The sequence below is a fragment of the Pan troglodytes genome, chromosome 21, assembly GCF_028858775.2.
Source record: "Pan troglodytes isolate AG18354 chromosome 21, NHGRI_mPanTro3-v2.0_pri, whole genome shotgun sequence".
Lineage (NCBI taxonomy): Eukaryota > Metazoa > Chordata > Mammalia > Primates > Hominidae > Pan > Pan troglodytes.
Genome location: NC_072419.2, coordinates 24,735,634 through 24,753,273, shown reverse-complemented (window position 1 = coordinate 24,753,273; position 17,640 = coordinate 24,735,634). Strand labels below are relative to the sequence as shown.

At 44.0% G+C, this 17,640-nt stretch overlaps 1 pseudogene; it reads right to left on the bottom strand.

The window, feature by feature from the left end:
• Positions 1–12,631: 12,631 nt before the first annotated feature.
• Positions 12,632–16,608, bottom strand: LOC100609439 (gamma-glutamylcyclotransferase-like; annotated as a pseudogene).
• Positions 16,609–17,640: the final 1,032 nt, after the last annotated feature.

Below are 17,640 nucleotides of genomic sequence, written 5' to 3'. Positions count from 1 at the left end.
TGTGGAAAACAGTATGGTGGCTCCTGAAAAAATTAAAGCTGGAATTACCATATGATTTCTGGCTATGTACCCTGAAACTTGAAACCAGGAACTTGAATAGATATTCATACACCCCTGTTCACAGCACCATTATTCACAATAACCACAAGGTATAAGCAGCTCAAGTGTTGATTGACAGGTGAATGGATAAAAATGTGTTATATACATGCAATAGAATATTACTCAGCCTCAAAAAAAAATGAAATTCGGATACATCCCACAACATGAATGAACCTCAAAGACATTATGCTAAGTGAAGTAAGGCAGATACAAAAGGACAAATATTGTGTGATTCTACTTATATGAGGTATGTAGTGGCAGAATTTACTTTCTGTACTAATTTACTTTCTCTACTAATTAATAGAGACAGAAAGAAAAACAGTGGTGGATGGAGTGGAGGGATTAGGAGTTATTGTTTAATGGGTACAGAGTTTCAGTTTGGAATGAAAGAGTTGTGGAGATAGTGATGAGAGTTTCACAAATGATGTAAATGTCCTTAATGCTATTGAATTTTACCCTTTAAAAATTATTAAAATGATATATTTTATGTTATATATATTTTACCACAATAATAAAAATCTTGAAGTTTTTTAAAAAACAAGGGATAAAATAGCAAACTTCCATTTGCATAAATGAATATGTGTGTGGCTGTGGCTGTGTGTGTACAAAAATATACATTTGGATGTATTCAGGAAATTTCTGAAGAATATGTGAGTAGTGACAGTAGGTTTCTGGTATGGCAGAGAGTATGAATTTTTCAATGAAAACACTAGATTTAGAAAGGAATATTTTTCATAATATGGTAAAGAATTTCAAATAGATCACCACAATGCCTTTTGCTGCACTGAACTTGTAATCTCTCTCTCAATTTGCTGATCCAGTCCATTACACACACACTACACCTACGAGTAGAGCTAACAGCCAGTCGGCACCTTTGTGTGATTAGAAAAAGACATGCATTCCTCTGGGTAGTTACAGCCCCACAGGCATGCAGCGTGGGGAGCAGAGAGGAAGACAGATGTCAGCCCCTACTTGTCCCTCAGCTGGGTGCATTTTACAGTGCACAGTATGCACAAGTGTCGATGGTGACCCTGGCTGCAGCCACATTTTCCTTACACAATAAGGGTTATTATTCATAGACCAAGAAAGAACACATAGCACATGTTGTTAAAAATACAACATTCTTTTTTTTCTTTTTTCTTTTTTTCTTTTTGAGACAGAGTGTCACTCCATCACCCAGGCTGGAGTGCAGTAGCATGAACTTGGCTCACTGCAACCTCCGCCTCTTGGGTTCAAGTGATTCTCATGCCTCAGCCTCCCAAGTAGCTGGGATTCCAAGCATGTACCACCACGCCCAGCTAATTTTTGTATTTTTAGTAGAGACAGGGTTTCACCATGTTGGCCACGTTGGTCTTGAACTCCTGGCCTCAAGTGATCTGCCTGCCTCGGCCTCCCAAAGTGCTAGGATTACAAACATGAGCCACTGTGCCTGGTTAAGAAATACAGCAATTTTTTTTTTTTTTTTTGAGACAGAGTCTCGCTCTGTCACCCAGGCTGGAGTGCAGTGGTGCAATCTCAGATCACTGCAACCTCCGCCTCCCGGGTTCAAGTGATTCTCCTGCCTCAGCTTCCCTAATAGCTAGGACTACAGGCACATGCCACCACGCCTAGCTAATTTTTGTATTTTTAGTAGAGATGGGGTTTCACCATGTTGGCTAGGATGGTCTTGAACTCTTGACCTTGTGATCCATCCGCCTTGGCTTCCCAAAGTGCTAGGATTACAGCCGTGAGTCACTGCGCCTGGCCAGAAATACAGCATTCTTAAAAATAAAGGTTTATTTGAACTGTGGTATATATATGTGATGGAATACTACTCAGCCATAAAAAGGAATGAATTAATGGCATTCCCAGCAACTTTGATGGGATTGGAGACTATTATTCTAAGTGAAGTAACTCAGGAACGGAAAAACCAAACATCGTATGTTCTCACTCATAAGTGGGAGCTAAGCTATGAGGACGCAAATGCATAATAATGATACAATAGACAGTGGGGACTCCAGGGGGAAAGGGTGGGAAGGGGGTGAGGGATAAAAGACTACAAATTGGGTTCTGTGTACACTGCTCGGGTGGTGGGTGCACCAAAATCTCAGAAATCACCACGAAAGAACTTACTCATGGAAACAAACACCACCTGTTCCCCCCACAAAAAACTATGGAAATACAAATTAAAAAAAAAAAAAAGACTAAAAGGCCGGGCACGGTGGCACGCACTTGTAGTCCCAGCTACTCGGGAGGCTGAAGCAGGGAGAATCGCTTGAACCCGAGAGGCAGAGGTTGCAGTGAGCCAAGATTGTGTCACTGCACTCCAGCCTGGGCGACGGAGCAAGACTCAGTCTCCAAAAAAAAAAAAAAAAAAACAACTGAAAAAAAGGTTTCTTTGAGAAGTATACAGACAGTAGAAATAGGAAATATTTAACTCTTTTCAGTAGTTACATGGATACAATAGAAATGGCGTCATCTACATTTCTGCTTAACCATTGGTTGCTGTGATTTTCATAATCACAGTGACCTTTCTGGTTAGCTGAGATTTGATCCTTTCTCTCAGAAGGTCCTAAGAGTTTATTCAGTAGAAAGAAATCCCTTGTTTCTTTTTTCTCCCCACCAATTTGGTGCCAGTAATGAAAGTCTGGTATTATGGGAAGTGGCCTCTCTGGACCTGGTCTGAGGATATCAATGCGTCAATGTTAGGCCAGAAGAAGTTACGTGATCAACATGACATCTGATTTCAGGTAAACAAAATTCACACCAACTGACTAGTTTTTGTATTACTTTGTTTTTCAGAACAAAATACTGTATAAGCCACATTACCCCCATACAAAGAACTGTAATCATTTGTAATACTTATGAACTAGGTATTCATTTGTACAAATCTGGAAAGCCAAGATGACCTGGTAATGCTGAGTCAGAAAGGGGCAAAGCAAGAACAAAGGCTCAGTTACCTTGACAGCCGGTTTAGCCTTTCACAGACATACGGGTTTACTCTCTTAAATACACCAAGTTCATGATAAACACACGCTTTATAAAACCAGATCATTCTGAATCTTTTTTATTTTTTTTTCCTGAGACGGACTCTCTCTCTGTCGCCCAGGCTGGAGTGCAATGGCGTGATCTCCGCTCACTGCAACGTCCGCCTCCCAGGTTCAAGTGATTATCTTGCCTCAGCCTTCTGAGTAGCTGAGATTACAGGTGCGTGCCACCATGCCTGGCTAATTTTTGTATTTTTAGTAGAGACGGGGTTTCACCATGTTAGCCAGGCTGGTCTTGAACTCCTGACCTCAGGTGATCTGCCACCTCGGCCTCCCAAAGTGCTGGGATTACAGGCGTGAGCCACCACGCCCAGCCCATTCTGAATCTTTTTTTTTTTTTCTTTTTTTTTTTTGAGAGGGAGTCTTGCTCTGTTGCCCAGGCTGGAGTGCAGTGGCATATTCTCGGCTCACTGCAACCTCCGCTCACTGCAACCTCCGCCTCCTGGGTTGACGCCATTCTCCTGCCTCAGTCTCCCGAGTAGCTGGGACTACAGGCGCCCGCCACCACACCTGGCTAATTTTTTGTACTTTTAGTAGAGACGAGGTTTCACCGTGTTAGCTAGGATGGTCTCGATCTCCTGACCTCATGATCCGCCCGCCTCGGCCTCCCAAAGTGCTGGGATTACAGGTGTGAGCCACCACGCCCGGCCATTCTGAATCTTTAAAAGTAAATCTTTTTCTATGGAATCTAAAATAGACCTAATTTCAAATGTATTCTTTTTTTTTTTTTTTTTTTTTGAGACGGAGTCTCACTCTGTCGCCTACTGGCTTTCCAGATTTGTACAAATGAATACCTAGTTCATAAGAATTACAAATAATTACAGTTCTTTGTATGGGGTAGTGTGGCTTATACAGTATTTTGTTCTGAAAAAGTTAAGTGCAGAGTGCACAGTGATCTCGGCTCACTGCAACCTCCATCTCCTGGGTTCAAGGGATTCTCCTGCCTCAGTCTCCAGAGTAGCTAGGACTGCAGGTGCCTGCCACCATGTCCAGCTGGTTTTTATATTTTTAGTAGAGACAGGGTTTCATCATGTTGGCTAGGCTCCTGACCTCAGGTGATCTGCCTCCCTCGCACTTCCAAACTGCTGGGATTACAGGTGTGAGACACTGCACTGAGCGTCAAATGTATTCTTGCTTTTAAAAAGAACAGTTTTAGGCTCACAGAAAAGTTGCAGATAGTAGAGTTCTCCTTTACCCCCAATATCAACATCTGGCATAACCACATTAAAATTAAGAAATGTACATTCTTGTTTGATTATTTACTATTGGGCTATAAAAAATTTTTTTCTAGGCTGTGCCTGGTGGCTCACGCCTGTAATCCCAGCACTTTTGGAGGCCAAGGCGGGCGGATCACAAGGTCAGGAGATCGAGACCATCCTGGCTAACACAGTGAAACCCCGTCTCTACTAAAAACACAAAAAATTAGCCGGGTGTGGTGGCGGCGGGTGCCTGTAGTCCCAGTTGATGGCGGGGGGGGGGGGGGGGGGGGTGGGGGAGGGCGGGGAAGAGGGAAAGGGGGGGCTAAGGAAGGAGAATGGCGTGAACCTGGGAGGCGGAGCTTGCACTGAGCCGAGATCGCCCCACTGCACTCCAGCCTGGGTGATAGAGTCTCAAGTCTCAAAAAAAAAAAAAAAAAAAAAATCTAAATGGACATGGGTACTATACTATTAACATAGCTGCAGACTTTATTTGGGCTTCAACAACAGTTTTCCCACTATTACATATAGATGTCATGTCTCCTTAATCTCCTAAAACCTGTGACAGTCCCTCAGTCTTTCCTTGTCATTCATGACTTTGCCACTGTTGAAAAGTACTGGTCACTGATTTCGTAGAATACCCTTCAACGTGGGTTTGTCTACGGGTTAGATGGAGGCTATTCATTTTGGGCAGGAAACCACAGGTGGCATTGTTCCTTCTCCCTGCATCCTACTGAGGGAACATCATGTTGATGTATCTTCTTACTGGTGATGGCATTGTGTCCGGAATTGGTGGGTTCTTGGTCTCACTGACTTTAAGAATGAAGCCGCGGACCCTCGTGGTGAGTGCTACAGTTCTTAAAGGCGGCGTGTCCAGAGTTTGTTCCTTCTGATGTTCAGATGTGTTCGTAGTTTCTTCCTTCTGGTGGGTTCATGGTCTCGCTGGCTCAGGAGTGAAGCTGCAGCCCTTCGCAGTGAGTGTTACAGCTTTTAAGGTTGCGCGTCTAGAGTTGTTCGTTCCCCCCGGTGGGTTTGCGGTCTCGCTGGCTTCAGGAGTGAAGTTGCAGACCTTCACGGCATGTGTTACAGCTCATAAAGGCAGTGCGGACCCAAAGAGTGAGCAGCAGCAGGATTTGCAAAAAACTGAAGAACAAAGCCTCCACAGCGTGGAAGGAGACCGAGCAGGTTGCCACTGCTGGCTCTGGCAGCCTGCTTTTATTCTCTTATCCGGCCCCACCCACATCCTGCCCATTGGTCCATTTTACAGAGAGCCCAGTGGTCTGTTTTGACAGGGTGCTGATTGGTGCATTTACAACCCCTGAGCTAGACACAAAGGTTCTCCACGTCCCCACTAGATTAGCTAGATACAGAGTGTCCACACAAAGGTTCTCCAAGTGAGTAGCTAGATACAGAGTGTTGATTGGTGCATTCACAAACCCTGAGCTAGACACAGGGTGCTGATTGGTGCATTCACAAACCTTGAGCTAGATACAGAGTGCCGATTGGTGTATTTACAATCCCTTAGCTAGACATAAAGGTTCTCCAAGTCCCCACCAGACACAGGAGCCCCACTAGCTTCACCCAGTCGATCCAGCACCGGGGCCGCAGGTGGAGCTGCCTGCCAGTCCCACGCCGTGCGCCTGCACTCCTCAGCCCTTGGGTGGTCGATGGGACTGGGCGCTGTGGAGCAGGGGGCCGCACTCGTCGGGAAGGCTCAGGCCGCACAGGAGCCCACGGAGGAGGAGGAGGCTCAGGCATGGCGGGCTGCAGGTCCTGAGCCCTGCCCCGCGAGGAGGCAGCTAAGGCCCGGCGAGAAATCGAGCGCAGCGCTGGTGGGCCGGCACTGCTGGGGGACCCAACATACCCTCTGCAGCCGCTGGCCTGGGTGCTAAGCCCCTCATTGCCCGGGCCGGCAGGGCCGACTGGCCGCTCCAAGTGCGGGGCCCGCCAAGCCCATGCCCACCCGGAACTCCAGCTGGCCCGCCAGCACCGCGCGCAGCCCCGGTTCCAGCTTGCGTCTCTCCCTCTACACCTCCCTGCAAGCTGAGGGAGCCAGCTCCGGCCTTGGCCAGCCCAGAAAGGGGCTCCCACAGTGCAGTGGCGGGCTGAAGGGCTCCTCAAGCACGGCCAGAGTGGGTGCCAAGGCCGAGGAGGCACCCAGAGCGAGCGAGGGCTGTGAGGGCTGCCAGCACGCTGTCACTTCTCAGTATCTTTGATCACCTAGTTAAGGTGGTGTCTCTTGGATTTTCCTGCTCTGAAATTAGTATATTTCTCTTTGTAATTAATAAACATTTTGGGGGACATACTTGAGTCTGCAAATATCCCGTTTGTCCTCAAACTTTTGCTGAATAGTTTTAGAATTCATTTGTGAGTCCAACAATTATTATTGTGCTTTTCTCAGTGATTTTCTATTTTCCTCATTCATTCTACACATAAGCAAAAGCTGCTCTTTCTTCCTTATTTATTTACTGATTTTTAAAAACTTACTGGTATCAGTATGGACTCATGGATATTTATTTTATTCTATGGTTATAATCCAACATTACTTTTTTTAAGTCTTAAATTGCTTCAGCTTTGGCCATTAGGAGCTCTTTCAGGTTGATTCCTGTGCCCTTTGACTGTCCTCACCCTTTTTTTCCTGGCACTTCCCTCCTTACTGGCACCATAAGGTGCCTCAGCTCTGGAATAGAAGCATCAATGATATTGCTGTCTAATTAATCATGAACAAAACAAAGTATCACTATTGATCTCTACATGACAGAGCTAAAATAATGTCCCAGGCCTCTATGTCACCAACATTTAGAAACTCTGTAATTAGTTTAGATACTATGGTTTTATTTTACTCTTTTGTCCATTTAAGTAACACCTAGAGCAATACATCACACGTGCTCAATACATACTTGTGAAATGAATGACTACTCTGTGCCAAACACTGTCTGAGCCCAGTACAGGAAAAACCCAGCACAGAGCTTGGCAAAGGAAAAACACCCTTCTGAGAATGCATGGTTCCTTCTGAAAATGCACAATCCATGCGAGCATTTTTCTTTCTTGGCCAGAGAAGAATTATCCATGTAGCTGGCTTGGGGGTTCTCTTCTTTTAGGATACTGGAGAAAACAGTTGGGGCACACACCTGCTAACGTCAGGTCCTACATTTATAGCAGCTCTCAATTCCAGACCTTAGTGCAGACCCCAGAATGGGAAAGGTAAGTAAAAGAATGGCAGGACACGGGGGATTATGCCGAGAGTCAAATGTCACCACCTCCGAAGGACTGCTGTGCCTGCTGGCCTAGCCAGAGCACCTTGCCCGCTGATTTTCCAGATGGTGGTTGTTGCTGTTTGTCCCTAGATCTGCTCAGTCTTAGCCTTGACACTGTTTAAATCTTGATGAAAAAGACAGCAAAGAAAACAAACTTAGGGCTTTCTTCTTTTTTTTCCCTGCCGCACCAGTGTTCCCTGGATAGTTTGGCCCTGGCATTCAGCCAAGAAAAACATCTGTGATTCCAGAATCATGACACAGCCAGGACCTGCCACCCTGCAGCTCAGAGGCTTTCTTTTCTTGCAGACAAGGGTGAAGAAGTTAGAGGTCAGTATACTCTCAGTCCTCAGGGGCTCCAGCCTGCAGCTCTGTATTGTCAGCTCGTCAGAGATGTGGGACAGGGCACACTCCCTGTGGGAGCCGGCAGGAAAACCAGGCTGTGCTCAACAACAAGAGAAACAAAGAAAGCACGAGGGCTGAGCTGAGAGAACCCTGCCATGAGTCAGCCTGGGGCTCCGAGGGGGCATAAGGCCAGGCTGATACACAGACACCGCCTACCCTCTGAGTCCCTGAAATGGATTTTTTTTGGGTCCTATTAGCCAATAGGAAGTTGCATACAAAGAACAAAAATTCCTAGGATCACCCATCAAATCAAATTAAACCTGGGCTTTTGGTATACTGTCTTCCCAGCCACTGAGAGAGATTTCTATAAAGAAAGCATTGTTTTGTTGTTTTGTTTATTTATTTAGAGACATGGTCTCTTGTGGGCAGCTGCTATGGGTTGAATTGTATTCCTCAAAAAACGTTATGTTGAAATCCTATCTCTAGTATCTCAGATTGTGAGCTTACTTGGAAATAGAATCTTTGCAGATTTAGCTAAGTTAAGATGGGGTCACTGGTGCCCTTATAAAACAGGCAAATTTGAACATACATGCAGAGGGCAGTGGTGTGGAGACACGGGGAGAACGCTGTGTGATTACAGAGGATCGCGTGAAGCAGCTACTGCCCCAGAAAGACTAAGGCTTCCAAAAGCCGGGAGAGAGGCCTGGAGCAGTTCCTTCCCTAGCACCCTCAGAGGGAGCACGGCTGTGCCAACACCTTGGGTTTTGGACTCCTGGCCTCCAGAACTGTGAGAAAACAAATTTCCATTGTTTTAGGCCACCCAGTTTGTTGTTTGATATTTTGTTATGGCAGCTCTAGAAAATGAATACAGCAGCAATGGACATAGGTTCACTGTAGTTTGTTGTAAAATTATTTTGAGAAGACAATTTTCAGGGTCTCTGAGGATTTCATAAAGGTTTTCTATTTCCCAAGCAAGTTCTCAGGAAACAGCCAGGGAGCCAGACACACATGCTTACAAATCTCAGCTTCACCATTTATTATCTACTTGACGTTGGGCAAGATCCTAAGTCTCTCTAGAGCATTCTTCATCCTTCAAAGAAGGCTATGAAACTCTCTTCCTAAGGCCATCTAAAGAGTGAATGAGGTCGTGTTTTTTAAATTGTTTATTGTGTGGCCTCACACATGGTGGCCCGTCAAGATGTTAGATTTCTTTCCTAACAAACATGAAAGAAGACCCTGCCCTGTAGCAGGCAAGCTGGGTGTTAGCTGAGAGTCTCCAACCTAATGTCTATTCAGCATAATAAATATTAATAAGTGCAGTAGACACTGCCAGGGCTCTGGCCAGACCCTTGCAGATCCCTTTAACTGTTTTGTCTGTACTCCCTTGAGTGTGCACCCCATGACTCACACCAGAGACTCTTCTTGGAAGTCTTTTCTCGGGCTACTGGAGCCACTTTTTCCACACTCAGGTTGCTAGAAGTGCCTGTGAGTTTATATCCTCTATCTGGGGCAGTCCATGGCCAAAGTCTGAAGGATGCAGGCGTGTGACAGCTCAGTTCCTTTGCCTGGAGTCAGGGAAACTCTGAGGCATAACTCACACTCCTGAGTTCCCCTGTGGGATCACGCTGGAGCCACAGGACTTTGCCTGAAAGCATACATTTGCTTTGCCCATCCCTACTTCCACATCAGCCTTCCTGTGAGCATGTCCTTAATGAGTAGCTTACATTCAACTCCGCAATTAAGAGTCTGCTTCTGGGGCACCTGACCCAAGGCAATAAGCTACTGAACATCTCCTGCTGAGATGCCACATGATATTGAAGTTCTGATGGTTAAAGCTAAAAAACCAACCTGACCAGACTGCATTCCAATCATTCACTATTTTAACAGCCATAATAATTATACTAGTAACCTCTCGTTCATGTGTCCAATACATGCATTACGTTCAATTCTAATCCTCATAATCAATGTATACATAGGTAGTTTTACCCTTGTAACAGTTTTTTTCAATGGCCACAAATTTTTTGATTCTCCTCCCATCAAGAGGTAAAGTGTAGGTCCCCTTCCCTTGAATCCCTTTACTTTTACAGAAATCTGCTCAATTTTGATAATGTGTCCCTCAGTTCCCAAGATGTGGCCATTCTAGGATATTCTTTCCCAAGTAAGGACATTCAGCCATGTGGGTTGGTTAACCTTAAATTGCATCTCTAATAGACAGTATATAGTTAGCTCTTACTTTTATAACTAGTTTGATAATCTCTGCCTTTTGACTAAAGTATTTAGTCCATTTATATTTGATGTGATTATTAATATAGTTTGAGTTGCTGCTATTTTGCTATTTGCTTTTTTTTGTTTCATTTGATTTTTGCTCCTCAGTATCCCCTTTTTCTTGCGTTCTTATGGTTTCATAAAATATTTGATTAAATTTAAAATTTAGAACCTCAGATTTTCTAGGCAATTGCTCAGGTCAGTGAGCTTCAAACCCGGGATTGTGAAAACAGTTTAATTTCTCTGATAGCATGTTTTCTCTACTATCCATGATGATGTTTATGAAGTCAATATCAGGCTGAATTATATTCAATTGTCAGGTAAATAAAATCTTTAGAAGTTATTAATTTGGAGTTTACTGAAACAGGAATTTATGATTCTTCACTATATAGAGATGTTTCCATATAATCTATGTAAAGGAGAAGTTACACAGCATAAAATAAAAAACTGGCTAAACCTTAGAGAAGCCAGCCTGCAGGCAAGAAGAAATTCAGTAAGAATGGGAATTATCACTCACCTCATTGGTACAATATTTTTGGGGCTTATAAGTGCTCCCTACAATCAGATGGCACATCTGTGAAACATCTGACTTGGGGAAAAACTGACAAAAATGTTTGCTGATATTTCTTTAACCTATTTGTTTTATATAAAGTAAACTAAACTTTATAGTCATGTCTCCCTGATCTGCTTGGATTTGTCTGCTCTGAAATTACTATATTTCTCTTTGTAATTAATAAACATTTTGGGGAACACACTTGAGTCTGAAAATATCCTGTTTTTCCTCAAACTTTTGCTGAATACTTTTAGAATTCATTGGTGAGTCCAACAATTATTACTGTGCTTTTCTCAGTGATTTTCTATTTTCCTCATTCCTTCTACACATATTAATTATAATTCTTCCATAAGCAAAAGCTGCCCTTTCTTCCTTATTTATTTATTTATTTATTTATTTACTGATTGGTATCTATTATATGGTGGCTGGGGCATTGCAAGCCTGTAAGTGTCTAACAAATATTAATTGATTTATATTTACAACCTTTGTTTCATTGCACAAAGTGTCACAGGCAAAAATTTAATTAATGTAGCTTGGCAATTGAAGACATGGGAAAGAAGACATGAAAAATAAGAGTAATTAACATTTGTTGGTTCCTGGCTATGTTCCCAGCAAGGTCCAATGAATGTCTATGAGATGGGGATAGACACATGGGCCCTCACAGGGAGGTTGTGAATATCAAATGGGAAAGTGCATATGAAAACTTTTTGAAAACTCTGAGTGGGGTAAATGCTCTGTCTTCAGTGGGGCCACCCAGAGCAGAGCCTCTCAAATAAATCAGATGCACAGGATAGACTGAGGGGATGCACTGAATGCACTCAGGAGAAACAGAGGGAGGGATGTTCTGTGTCTTCATTTCCTAACTTGCATTTTGAGGGAAAGTATCAAAAGTTATTATGCATTCAACAAACATTTTTTTTATTTTGTTTTGGCTTTTGGGTTTTTTTTTTAGACACAGAGTCTCTGTCTTTCAGGCTGGAATGCAGTGGTGCATTCATAGCTCATTGCAGCTTTGAATTCCTGGGCTCAAGCCATCCTCCCACCTTAGCCTCCTGAGTACGTGGGAGTACAGATGCACGCCACCACCACACCTGGCTAATTTTATTTATTTTTTTAACCACAAATAGATTTATTCCTCTAAAAACAGTATACCATCTTTCCAGTTTCAAAATGTTATTATCAATTGTCTGCAGATTACTTACTCTCGTTAAGCTGATTTTTTTAAAACCCAGAGCAGAGCAATTTACCAGTACCATCAGTATCATCATCAAGCAAGCTGCAAATCCATCCTTTGCCAGAACAAGGAAACACTGAAGACCAACTCAAGAGAATAATAGCTTCAAGTGTTTACCGAAGGGGTACTCGCATGTCACATGCATTTGTCACACATTCCAGGGCCTCATCGTCCTCTTTTTTTGTTTTTGTTTCTGTTTTTTTGTTTTTTGTTTTTGAGACAGAGTCTCACTCTGTCGCACAGGCTGGAGTGCAGTGGTACGATCTCGGCTCACTGCAACCTCTGCCTCAAGCGATTTTCCTGCCTCAGACTCCTGAGTAGCTGGGTTTACAGGCATGTGCCACCACACCTGGCTAATTTTTGTATTTTTCGTGGAGATGGAGTTTCACCATGTTGGCCAGGCTGGTCTCGAACTGCTAACCTCAAGTGATCCGCCCACCTCGGCCTCCCAAAGTGCTAGGTAATCACCCTCTTTTATAACATTGCTTAACTCCTAAACCAGTTTATTTTTATAGTCTGAAAACAAGAATCACCCACGTGCGATATTTCTTCAGAGCACGGTTGAAGATGGATCAAACATGGAGATCCTCCAGATCCCTGTTTTCAAATGGTATTTTACATTAGTACATGGAATATCCTTGGATATATTCTCTTATGTTCTAATGAGTTCGTGATTCCTTTTTGATGATGTCTTCAATTTCTTCTGAGACCTTTCCTGTACGGTCATTTGGTCCCACAGCTTTTAACTTCTTTTTGTACTCCAGTGGCAAACCATTTTCTTTTGCACCTATGCAAATAACCTTTTTATACTGTGGGGATGGGAAACACTCTTGTAATTTGTCATCAGATAATGTCGATAGGTTATTTCTCTTCTTGAGTTGAAACATTAACTTCCATGACAACATAAATTCCATCACTTCTTGCCTGCAGGTGGGCCATGTAGAAGAACACCACCGAGGGGTTTTGGAGGTGGATCTCTCAGTCAGCAGGTTGCTGTCGTAGGGGAAGCACAGAAAACTCTCCTCATCTGGGCCCGGATGTCCTTGCAGCCTGAGTTTGCCGTGTCCCACTAGATGCCTGCACGGGAGTCTGGAGCAGGGCTGTGAGGAGCCACCACAGAGCGCAGCACTGTGCCCGTGATCCTGGCCAGTGATGGCCACGCCACCACCTTGGGTTTTGGGCAATTTTAACATTTTTGTAGAGATGGGGCTCCACTATGTTGCCCATGCTGGTCTCAAACTCCTGGCCTCAAGTGATCCTCCCACCTTGACCTCTCAAAGTGGGGGGATTACAGGCGTGAGCCACTGTGTTCGGCCTCAACAATAATCTTTTTTTTTGAGACAGGTCTCACTCTGTGGCCCAGGCTGGAGTGCGATGGGTCCATCTGGGTTCACTGGAACCTCTGCCACCAATTCCATCTTGTCTTATGACTCCTTGTGGGCCCTGTCCAGGGCTGGGGTCAAGCTGGCCCCTTAGAGAGTCAGAGGAGCACACAGAGAGGGTGATGGAGAGTGACAGTCTGACACACGTGGCTATAGCACTCTGTGGGCCCCCTAAACTTTTTGTTTGCTCTAGAAATCAGCTACCTGATGTAATGATTTTTTTTTTTTGAGATAGAGTCTTGCTCTGTTGCCCAGGCTGGAGTGCAGTGGTGTGATCATAGCTCACTGCAGGCTTGATCTCCTGGGCTCAAGAGATCCTCCTGCCTTGGCCTCCTGAGTAGCTGGGACTACAGGTGCATGCCATCACATCTGGCCAATTATTTTTTACTTTTAGTAGAGATGATGTCTCGCTATGTTGTGCAGGCTGGTCTCCAATGACTGAGTTCAAGTAATCCCCCACTTCAGCCCCCCAAAGTGTTGGGATTATGGTGTGAGCCACCTCACCAGGCCATGATGTATCAATTTTTTAAAGCTCCATTAGGAATTGCAACTGAGCTACTGAAACAAAACATGTAGTGTATACATTACATGATAATTATCTGAAACCCAGTCTTTCTTAGGATCAAAAAGAACAGTTTATGGCATCATTTGGCTGATAAGTGCTTCTGTGATTCGATGGCTTGATAGCTAAATCCCTGGACAAATTACCACTTGTCAAGTTTCAAAAAGATAGTGGTAGTTGGCTCCTCAAGTACAGGAAGAACTTGGATGAGCTTTTTCTTCTGAACAAAAAGTTGGGTTTAGAGGTTCACTTGCTCTTCAGCATAATCAAGCTGACATGTGGACCCATAAGTTGATATTGAGTGCATTATATGAATTATAAGAAGTGTGCAAAATAAGTTGTAGAACTGAGTGCTTTGCCTACAAATATTCATAACACTACTGTGGGGTTTGAGCTTTCAGATATTTCTGGATTTTTCTAAGGTTTCTCATTGCATTCCTGTCATTAATAATGTAAAACAATGTCAGTATGGTGACTTTCCCCAGGTCAGGGCTTTGGAGACCAGCAAGATTTACATTCGATGTGAACGTTTGTGCTGCAAACTGTTGGCGACCACACACATGTACACATACACACTCCCATGCACACATGCGCACGCATATACACACTCACATTCGCCTGCCCCCGTGGCTCGGAATTTACCCAGAGAGGACGCATTTGCTTTATGTGAATATTTTAAGGTGGGGGGAATGACCACATTCTGTAGCCCTGCAGCCTGAAAACAGACTCCTGCTGAGGGAAGTTGGACTGCCAGGGGCAGGGAGAGTCTCTGTGATTGAGCAGCTGCTGGATGAAGTAAGTGTAACCAAAAGAGCAAGTTTCTCTGAGGAGCTCAGCCTGGTGCTTTGCCTCTGTCTCTTTCTGGTGAAAGTTTTGTTCAGTGCTGTGAAAATTACACTGCCCTTGAATGAAAAACTGTTTGGGAATGGAGTGAATGGCTAGTCAAAGGCTCCCTATTACCTGAGTGGGTCGGGGTGGTCATGAGGAGTGACTGCGAATCTGCTAGTGGGTTCATGGAGGGAAGAAAACATTCTGAAATTGAATGACAGTGATGGTTGCATGACTCCATAAATACACTTGAAACCATTGACTTCTACACTTAAAATGGGTAAACTTTATGGCTCATAAATTGTATCTCAGTAAAGCTATTGGAAAAAAAAGCTTTATGTTCATTGCCACAAGTTGCTAGTTTTCATAGCAAGAACAATAGGCACATGAGCCAAGTAACATGACTTAACCACTTGGGCCCATTTCAATTTTAAAAAGAGGCTTCTAATTTGTGAATCTGGATTAAAAAAAAACAAAAACAAAAAAATACGGTTGCTGTGCCTAGTTTAGAGCTTTTATAAATGATGATATTTTGTTAACTCAGGGCTTTACACTGTAGTGGGGCTCCCAAATCCATAGGCCTTGGGATGATAAGAAATGTTTTAATCGTGATCTGAACGGTTAAGGTCAGTACTAAGGAAGAGGAGCCCCAGGGTAATCCTTGTAGAAATATAACCATGAAATATACTGTCCCAGTCTTGGTCCCCTCCTGCCCCATGAACTTCTCTCCCACCCTTATGATTCCACTGTTCTCTTGGATTTTACTCTGAAAATCTAGGGTGGAATGTTCTGGAGTATGAGTTGTTCATGTTAACTGCTGTATTAGTCCTTTTTCACACTGCTGATAAAGACATACTCGAGCCTGGGTAATTTATAAAGGAAAGAAGTTTAACTGGGTCACAGTTCCACATGGGTGGGGAGGCTTCACAGTCATGGCAGAAGATGAAGGAGGAGCAAAGTCACGTCTTACATGGAGGCAGGCAAAGAGAGCGCTTGTGTAAGGGAACTCCTTTTTATAAAACCATCAGATCGCATGAGACTTATTCACTATCACAAGAACAGCATGGGAATGACCTGCCCTTGTGATTCAATTACCTCCCACCAGGTCCGTTCCATGACACATGGGAATTGTTAGAGCTACAATTCAAAATGAGATTTGGGTGGGGATATGGCCACAGAACCTCAACAGCTTATATCCTACTCACCACGTTGTTGAAATTGAAGTTTCTAGTGATATCTACCACAGGTACCTAGCTCTACTGCTTCCTGAATTCTTACCAAGACAGACACATTTGAGGTCTCCACTACAAGATAGACATAGAGAGGTAATGTTTGCTTGTGGAAAAGAGCTGCCCTTCCTTACTTCACTGGCAGTTTCAAATGTCAGATGAAGAAAATGCAACCCTCAGTCTACTTCTTGGAGGCTCAGCTGTGGATCTTTTTTTTTTTTTTGACGGAGTCTCACTCTGTCACCAGGCTGGGGTACAGTGGCGTGATCTCAGCTCACTGCAACCTGTGCCTCCTGGATTCAAGCAATTCTCCTGTCTCAGCCTCCCCAGTAGCTGGGACTACAGGCACTCGCCCCCACTCCCTCTAATTTTTGTATTTTTAGTAGAGACGGGGTTTCAGTGTGTTGGCCAGGGTGGTCTTGATCTCCTGACCTCGTGATCCACCCACCTTGGCCTCCCAAAGTGCTGGGATTATAGGTGTGAGCCACCACGCCTGGCTGCTCTGGATTATTTTATTAGGTAACTCAAGGTGTACTAGGAGAGAATGTACCTTAACCTACCATGATGCTTAGCTCTGAACAGGCAGTCTGGGCCGTTTCTACATCTACCAGGAATCTTCCAAATTCAAGTATCATGCAAGACCAGGGTGTGGCCACTGTACAAAGCCTGCTGTGGAAAGCCCAATGACAAGGCTGCTCAAATAAACAACTTCAGGTGTGACAATTCTGGTCTGGAGGCACAAGCGTTCTTTTGGGAAACTGTTTCACCTCGTGCCACGTCATAGTTGGGTGAGGTCATTTAAGGAGCCCAGTATGCCCTTGGATGTTTAGGGAAACCTGATGTCACAAATAAAAGTCCTTACAGAAATCAAGTCATTGAGGAAATCAGTTGAGACTGTTAAGTTTAAAGAGTGGAGGCTCTGCTTGAGGAGTAGGGAGGGACGGGGAAGGGACAGTCTTTGGCCTCAGGCTATCTTCTCATCAGGAGAAGGGGCAGTCTCTGGTCTCAGGCTGTCTCTTCACAGGGAGAAGGGACAGTGTGTTAATTCCTTAGGACAATTTGCTGTGGGAGAGATGAACAGAAGTGATCGGAAGTTATCAGGAGAAAGGTGACTTCTGAAGATGATCATTTGAATTTTTGCCAAAAGAAGGGGGAAGAGACTCTTATGTGGCAACAGAGAACAATTTGGAGGCAGGAGAAAGAAAAATTTGGCGGAAATAATCATGCCTTTATTTTCATATTGATTAAAGAGTGTGGGGTATTCTTTTAATACACCTAGGCAAGGAAGATGGGCTGGATCAGTGTTTCTCAGAGTTTAGTGTGCACACGAATCACTGCATCTTATTAAAGTACAGATTCCGATTCAGAAGGACTGGAGTAGGGCTGATACCCTGCATATCTAAAAAGCCCTCAGGTGATGACCACACTTTGAATAGTGAAGATCTGGAGATTGGCCTTACTACATATTGAGCTTTAAAAGAAAACTCAACATGGCCCTTGGTAAGGAACAGCCTCCTAATGCTATTGGACAAGGAGGATTTTTCCCGGTACTTGGCAAGTCAGTTATTAAAATAACAGTAAGGGCTTATTAAAATAACCGTAAGGGCTTATGCCTGTAATCCCAGCACTTTGGGAGGCCAAGGCAGGAGGTTCACGAGGTCAGAAGT